This window comes from Hetaerina americana, unplaced genomic scaffold, assembly GCF_022747635.1.
Source record: "Hetaerina americana unplaced genomic scaffold, ioHetAmer1.1.p SCAF_9, whole genome shotgun sequence".
Taxonomy (NCBI): domain Eukaryota; kingdom Metazoa; phylum Arthropoda; class Insecta; order Odonata; family Calopterygidae; genus Hetaerina; species Hetaerina americana.
This window is the reverse complement of record NW_027287538.1, coordinates 32,909,183-32,918,561: the sequence shown is the minus strand read 5'-3', so window position 1 is coordinate 32,918,561 and position 9,379 is coordinate 32,909,183.

Sequence of the window (9,379 nt, the reverse complement as noted above, 5' to 3'; positions counted from 1 at the left end):
GATGTTTCATTCCTTCAAATGAAAGAAAGGAAAAACTAAAAGCTGTTGAAAATATTTGTCTTTCCATTTGTAGCTTTCAAAAGATATTTTGTCATGTTAGTTATGGCTTATGAATATAATTGTGTGTAGTGCCAAGGCCCATCAATAAGCTATGCTAAGCTGATAGACTACTACAAATAATACGTAGAACGTTTCTAATAAGACCATAGAATGATTGCTACGATACAAACAATTAAAAATTATGAAGGAACGTAGGAACCGATGCCCCTGGAAGGTAAGCCAAACGCATAAATAGTTTGTTTACTGTGAAAAACCAACTCGGTGCACTTGCCTTCTGTTGTCCTCTGAGACATCTTTTGTAACGCGCATTATAACTAAAGCCGTGAATTTATAAACATTATACCTGAAATTTCAAATTTAATGAATTTTAAGACTGATTAGATATCGGGTTCTATTTAATTTTTCTTTTCATCGCATTCTTTTCTCACCAGAATGCACAACTCGGGTATTTAGAGCATTTCAATTTAAAATTTTGCACCACCCTAATATAAAAATGAGGGTATCAGGTTGCGAATGGAAATGGGCAGCGTTAGATGGGGTCGTTCATCGTCACCCGCACGTTACTAAGTAAACGTATCCGCGGAGAAAACGGCAATAGGGACAGAAGGGGAGGGGATAGGAATTTAATGAAGTAGGGACCAAATTAGGTCGATTGGATTTGCGTGCGATCAAGTTTTAACTAGCAGTAAACCAAGGGATTATAGTCATAACTTAGCCCCCAGTATTACCGAACAAGTATAAAAAGTACGGGTGGAAAGTACATGATAACCATGAAAATAGTGAAATTCTCTAAAAATAGGAAGCCTAATTTAAACGTAAAATACGTTGGGGGGGGGGGGGGAGAGCTTGAGACGGGAGAAGACTTCAATTTTTACAACTTCACTTGTTAGGGAAGTATTTTAGACGAAAATAATCATGCTAGTAAGGGCATTTGGAAAATAAATGCGTCGCCCAAAGAAGCAATTACGAGGAGGGAGTAGAGGACAGGGGCCAGCAAAGACGAAATGAAAAAAAATACCGAAGGCTTCGTTCTGGAGCGTGGCGTTGAATGATTCCAAAGGCTGGAGGAAGGATCGGGTCTGTGAGGAGGTAAGTCGATCATAGATTTTTTAAGTATGAAGGGAATAAGGATAGACGGAAGACTAACAATGCCACATGCTGGGTATGGCAAGGGTAAGAGAGAAGGTTGTGGGATAAATGGGAAGCTAGAAGTGATTGAAGGAAATGTCGAGAGGGAAGTGATTTTAAAGATGTGCAAGAGAGAATACAGAATAAGCAAGATGGAGGGAGAGAATCGATATTTTGTACAACATTACGGGGTGTAAAAAGTATTTGGAGTTGAAGAATTTTTTATTGCAGTGTTTGCAGTGAGGTCATTTAGTTTAATGTTAATGAACGCGTGCAAATCCAGTTATCCTAGTGTGACTGCAGCATTCTGCATTAATTTAACTGATTTGAGACCTATATCTTTCTGCAGACCTAATCTAATTGAATGAGTTGGTATATGCTATTTTCTGTGTGCCAAGTTAAACATATCTGTAGTGGTATATTTAGGAAAAGATGGACAAAATATTTTTGTTCCTGGCTAGTCTGGCAAATGATGGTTGGTAGTTATACAGCGATGTTAGGTAGTTGTACTTCCAGCATCATAGAAAAACAATATTTTGTATGAAGTGTAAATGATATTATTCGACATTGGACATGCTGGGCTAAAACCTTCTAAAAGAAATAGGTCACCAACTGCTGTTGTGCAGGTCTGTAAATAATTCTCTATTTTTTATTATTATTATTGGCGGAATTAAACATTTTCTACGCTATATGAGAAATTATGGTAATTATCTCATTTGCCATATTTTTAATAATTTTAGAAGACCTATGTCGTTAATCCAAATGCTAATATGGTGGTGCATTATAATAATCTTTCCGCCAAACTCAGATGTAAAACCTCGTTTATTCTAAGAGACGTAAGGTATTGTTCTGGAAAGTTACTATGCATCACTTCGAATGCCCTAGTGATATCTGTGGCCAGAAGAAATATGCCATTTAAGACTATCGGTAAATTTCAATGCATATGGATTATCGTAAATCCACCAATTTTTTTCAGTGACGAGGGAAACGGCTCCTTCATATGGTAAATATTTTCACCTCACAGGGTAACGTGGCATTCTTCTATTATTCCTCGCCACATTAGTGAGGTAAGGATAAATTTTTGTCAGCCGTTGATGATAGAATTTATATCTTAGACTGTCCATTATATTTCCTTGTGGTCTAGCTGACTGGGGCATCACGTAAGACGCCGGACTCATAGGAGGTGTAGGAGTACGCTGAGGTACTTGATCAACAAAGGGAAAGTTGGAGATAAGGTAGAGATAGAGGAAGGGCTGGTAACGGCAGCCATCTTGCATCATGTGAGAATGATGTTATATTTTCATATTAAATCCACGAGAGGATATGAGTTACTGGTGGAGGTGAAAACTTTTTGATTTTCACCAATTATTCACCGTGGCAAAAAATAGAATAGAAATTGAAATTCTTTGTGAATGTAAGGAACATCCCTTGTTTGAGTAAGGAAATACTTATGATAACCAGAAATGGCTTTCTTTTGTGAATCAACTCCTCCTCAAACCATGTGGAAACTTCCTAATGTTCATGTGAAGATAATGTGAAGATTCATGCCTAAATTCACGTATATTCCGTTTAAGGTTTCGGATATATTTTCACCGCAATTTCCGCACGAGTCCCACGTGGATCCGAACCCATATCCTCACTGGGCAATATCCCATTTTTCTTCTCAAAGGTGGGAATGAAATTATTTCCGATTTCTCGACCGTTCCCTGGAAAAAGTGTGAAATGTACTGGCGTGATATTTATTGCCCATTACTAACTGGATGAAGTCTCTAAGCACATGCTGTTAGGTTTTGGGGTGAAAGGAAGTTTGTAGTGACGCACTGGAAGGAATTATGGGGAGAGGCGAGTTCAAGGAGGCATAAGCGATGCGATTAGAGTTAGAAGTGGGACATGGAAATCTTAAGTGTGGAGTCAAGCGACGTCAAATAAGTTAAAGAGGAGTCGTGTCTTTGCAATTTTCATGCATTTGTTGTCCAACATCACTTCCCATTTGCCTGGGAAGGCACCTCGTGGTTGAGCCGCCTCGATTTGCAGTTGTTCAAATATCAGTAATTACTAATCCAATAAACCCTTCAACAATTCCTCATACATTCTACCTTCATTCCTTCTAACAGGACTATTCTTGTCTTCCCTTACCTCGCCTCCCTAACTTTCTCCCCTCTAAATCACAGTTTTTGACATTCCATCAACAATGAAACCTCCATTGTAAAATCTACGTGTGCATAAACTTTTCTTGGTTCATTTGAATTTCACCAAATATACCTCTTTCCTCACCTATCATGCCTAATACTTCTTTTTTTGGTTTCCTTTTCGCACATTTAACTTTTCCGTCCTCCACGCGCTCATTACAAAAGGCTCTAATCTATTCTATTGTTTCAGGCTTCACTTCGTGGAAGTATTTAATATCCATACTAAAAAGAAAGACTCGTACTATCTGTGGAAAAGTACGAGTCTTTCTTTTTAGTATGGCTCGAATCTAGGCGGATCGTCTTTTTTCAACGACCAAGTATCGGCGTCGTTTAGAACCACGCTCCAAATAACCGTTTTCGCACATCTTTTCCCAAAGTCCTTAGGTCTCTGTCACCAGCTCCTACCTTCTTGTAAAAGCTTCACTTGCTATCATATGACAGCTTGAAAAAAGCAGCAATGAAGTGAGAGGAAGATATGGCTATTTCGGAAAGGCTTTGTCATAAGAAGCAGGTGATGATGACGCTCAATAGTTAGGCAATACAACGAATCGCCTTTACATCAAGTACTCGCCAAAATGCAAGACCTCGTGGCTGTCTGCATATATCATTAGATTTCTCGATAAAGCACTCAGGTATGCGGCAACAGGAGTGGTAAGAAAAGCTGGAAAGAAATGATATTACAACATATTATAATACAATACTTGTATAAAAACACTCCCCATACAATATGAAAAATATTATGATATTATAATCCTCACTGCCTCAATCCAGAATTAAATAATTTAACAATTGTTTTTACGCTGAACGACCAGGTTTACTTTAATTGTTCTGATAATTTATCAAGTATACACAATAGTTGAAAGTTTTTCTTCTATTAAGCACATTTTTGGTCCTCTGTGTGTAAATCTGTCAGTCTGATAGCCTATTCCACTGGGAATATACTTATAGAAATGCATGGGATTTAAATTAAGGATGGTATTCTCGGACAATATCATCTAAACCCAAGGAGGCTGATATTTGTGGTACCAGATCTTCTCTATACGCTGGCAGGTAGCGAAGGGGAAGGCACTGGACTCCCTACACTTAAGATTGACATGCATCCTGAAAAATCGAGATTTTTTTAAATTTTCCCAATCAATAAAATGTCTTGGCTCATTTTAAAATGGAATGAAAATATTCTAAATTAAATAAAATACTCCATGTAATAATCCTGCGGTTTCTTTTGTTACATTAATCACGCTGTTAGCAATCGGTTTTGTCTATTTCTGCAAATGTAAGTCGGCCGGTAAAGTAAAATGCCACAGTTTCCTCTTTCTGTTATTTCAGTCTTGCTTCAGGCTGAAAGAAACATGGTGGTTATAACTATCAGAGTGTATTTCAGTCTGCCTAATAATCATTAATTTGGGAATTGTACAATGTAAATATTATTACTCGCACTGACCGAGATTCGAACTCAGATCCCTCGATGTCCGGCCTGTCACCATTTAAGCTATCTGGGTATTCTCTGTCCCTGTGTCTCGGCATGGAGACATCGAGGGATCCGGGTTCGAATCCCGGCCAAGGTGAATGGTTTTTGCACCGTAGAATTCCTGCTTTTTGGTGCACATCAGAGGACTCCGTTAAAGTGGCTGTCGAGCTATCTCCCATATTTCTTCCATTATATAATCAATTTATATACATACGATTGCATTTGGCCATTTACACGTGCCTATGAATTTAAATTTGAAATACGCGTCATGCACTGAATTCTTCTCTTAACACAATGGAAGCCTGACTTACCTTGAAGAGTAATAAATCCATACGCCAGTGTGTCTGTAGAATCGAGCTTCCCAATAGTCCATCCCAACCAAGTTCTTGAAGCCTCAAATCATAGGCTTCCATAGCAATTCGATGATACTAAAGTGGCTTCCTAGAGTAGCTGCTTATATGTAGAGCATACAGGACGAAAACATCAAATAAACAACTGCCTCTGGCTATAAGGCACCTCTTCATAGAGGTTTTTTATATTAAGTGCTACGGAATCGTAGCATATCTGGGTAATACCAACCAAAAATAACTGAGGTACCTCTTTGGATACATTTTGCTTAAAAATCCCTCTGGGAAGCAAATGTTTTATTCAAATTATTAGTTATTCAAAAATGCATAAATAATTTAGAGATAGAATGCCATTTAATGATACAGCGATGATAAGCAGCAAGTATTAAACGAGCTTTCTATAGCTAATTTGAAGAAAAGGGAAACTGTGACACGACCTTTGCTCTTGATGCATCTTAAATTAATTTTACTTCAGCTAGCAACAACTACGGGCGACAAAGTCTAAGAACAGTTGGGATACGAACAAGAGTGGTAGCTTAAGTAGGTAGGTACGTGGCTGCATGAGTCAATGTGTCACCTTAGTTCATCTACGCTTTTATTAATTACGAGTGTTAAAATAAATATAACACCTATTCATGCGTATATTTTGGACAGATATACTGCGAATATACTCCTGTTAAGTTCTATAAAAGGTTCTTATTAGGTTTTGAAAAGCATTATAAATATTTTTGTACTATTTCCGAGGAACTAATTTTTGAAGTTTTGCAATGTCGGCTGTTTTTTCCCAAATCTGATTTATATAAGTAATTTAGACGAAGGTGGGTAGGCACTATTAAGTTAGTACTATTTAAACCCATGTGGCTGTGAACATATCAGTTTTTAGTGAAAACGATATGTACTATTGCATCTTAGATCCTTAATTCTTCTGGTGGTCGTGCTTCATTGCCATCAGAGAATGCATAAAATATTAGATTTTCGATGTCAATTTCTATGAAAAATATCACAAGAAGATCCTTTGTTATCATCGTCATTAGATAGGGTGCAATTTAGGCTAAAAATTCAGGATATGTTTTCAAAATGGCAGAATGAAAAGTCATCTAATATGAATTCCTAGATATAAATATTCAAAAGTCTAAAGCGTGAGTACTCAATGGCAATAAAGGAATGATGATAGATAGATAGAGGTCTTTATTTGAGTGACATTGAGACCTAATGGTCCCTCTCCTATTTAACTTATCGTCGTATGCATATTATATTAGGCATGAAACTTATAGTTACATTCAAACGTATTAATAAATACATATAGACAGACATAAATTCATTTGAATGATGAGATGATATATGAATGATGAGAAGGAAAGAAAATATTCCTATTCCTCTCAAAATTAAGAGTAAAGTTTCTTTCCTACTCATCACGAAAGAGTTCCATAAAGTAAGGTCATACGCTATTGCACTTTTAAATAAATTAATATAGAGTAAACACTTCAGTTTCGTATTTCTTTGAGAACATTAATTTATTAAAAATTGACACAACAAAACATTTTCTCGTGAAGCGCATTGAAGATGAATTATAAGAAAGTGAATAGGTATAATGAGATACTATAAAATATAATTATTATTATTATCAGTAATCTACCGATTAAGGGTAGATTTTTATTGGTAGATAGGTTTTTTGTTGGTATGGTAGGTTAATTGTTTTGTAATCAAGAATGCACTCCTGAGCTTTGATTAGCATTAAAAAAATATCCCATGCACCACAAAAATCTCATATTTTAGCTCTATGTAATATCTTCCCCCTTAATGCCATCAAAAGTGCCTTTTCTTTTCCTCCCAACAACTGGATTCCACAGCATACTACCCTCTATTGCCGTTTTCAGCATACAATTGCCTCTCTCTTGCATCTACGCCTTTGACCTGCCGTCATCAAATTTCTCCCAATAGTCGTCACTCTTCCTCTACTATTCTTAGAACCTCATCTTTTGTTTTCCTTTTCGACAAGTTAATTTTTTATATTATTCTCCACACCTACGAGTAAATATCGCAAGCGATATTTTTTTAGACAGAAAGACCAAAACAAACATAAATGTGGGAGGAAAAGAAAACAATCGAGTTTCGGCTGTAATTCAAACTAAAATGGGTAAAATAATAAGAACGCTAGAAGAAGAAGCACCTTTTCCAAAGAAACATTCTAAGTGAATCCTGCATTAGAGGTGTACACAAAATAATAGCGATATAATTCAGCAAAGAGCGTTAGAAAATATGGTTCAGAACGTGGCTATTGTTACTGCAAATGATTATCGTTACTGCAACTCCCTATCTAATCCTTGTTGTCAAATTTGCTCACGTTTTTAGCGTAAATGGGGAGGGAGGTGACAAAAACACTTGGAGTTTCACTTAACAAAGAAGCATTTATAAGAGGAGGAAACTGATGACAGATGATACCATTTGTCGAGACTTAAAGAAAGGATAAGTACATAATACGTGGATGTAGAACGTGGTGTTTTGTGGCTCCGAAATTTGGTCATTGAAGAGAAGAGGTGAGCGTAGATTGGAGGACATTGAAATATGGGTTTCAAGAATAGCGGATGAAGTAACTGGGTGGGCATAATCGATCACACACTCAAAAGTGCGATGAATTGTACGTGCATCAAATGTGGACTATTTTTACCCCCTTAGTGATATTTTCCTTATCTATAGCTAGTTATATTTAGTTGTTTAACGTATTATTATTGCCTTGGTTTTTTTTAAGGTAATCTACCGGTTAAGGTAGGTTTTTGGATGGACACAACTACCAAACAAATATTTTATTACTCCTAACAAAACACAAAATCCATTATCCTACTCTATATCAGGTCCCTCTTCATCTCTGAGTACTTTCTTCCTCCCTTCATCCCGTCCAACATCCCTATCCTGTTCCTTCCCTTTCCTCTTTTGCCTAACATTCTACCCTCTATCAAAGTCTTCAACATCCCACTGCCGGTCAACACCCCCTTCATCCACTTTTCCTGCCTCCATAGGATTGCTCCCAACAAACCCCTCTCTTCGCCCACCATACCAAGTACTTCCTAATTTGTTTTCTTCTCTGTCCATTTCACCTTCTCCATTCTTCTCCACACCCACATTTCAAAAGCCTCCAGTCTACGTCTATCCTCCTGCTTCATTGACCACGTTTCCGCACCGTACATAGCTACGCTACATATCAAAGTTTTTACGAGTCTTTTCCTGACATCCTTACTCAAAGTCCCTGTCATCAACTCCCTCCTCCTTGTGAAAGCCTCTTTGTCTAGCGCAATTCTTCTCCTTACGTCCCTACTACTTTGACCGTGTTGGTCCAAAACACCCTTCCTAACACTGCCCATCCTGATTCCCCGTTTCCCACCCGCACCTGAGCAGTCTGAGACATGTACAGGTTGCGGATTAGCCTCCTTTCCCTCCAATCTATTCCTATTTTCTGCAATATACTCATTAGTTTTTCCCAATTCACTCTATCAAACGCTTTTTCGAAATCTACGAAACAGGCAACTACCTCCTGGTTGTGTTCTTGCAGAGGAAGGGTGAAATCGGTGCGCTGTACAGCAAAGTTAAATCGTTATCGGGAAGTAAGAAAGGAAGAGCTATGCTAACGGTTAGAGATAAGGCGGGTAAGGTAATAGTTGACGCAGGAAAGATCCAAGAGAATCATGCAATGATTATAATCATGCAAAATGATGTTATATACCAAATAATCATGCAATCTGTCTCTCGCTTCAGTGTAATGACGTACCTAGACTAACTAATGGAACAGTTGCTGTACCATACATTTATGATAAGGGAATGAAGAAATCTTTCCACTATGCGTGAGGATTTTACCTCCGGTTGAATGTAATTTTAATGCTTATTATTTTCGTAATTTGTTGTCAATGCAGTATTTTGCCTATTGGCAAAGAAAATAATAGTCGTTGGGTGTACACTTATCTCTTGCTTCCTTGTTAATCACAGAAAAAGAAAACATCGTGCGGCATATTATGCCATCAACATAAATACGAACATTGAAAACATTTGTATTACGGTTCTGCTTTAGGAGTGCTACATATTTTTATTCATACGAACTATGGCAAAAGTAGTGATAAGGAGAAAAAATGAGGAATTCACCATTGCAGGGGAAGAGAGGTGGTTATGGGAAGTAATTAGAGGAAGGTAAGAAAAGT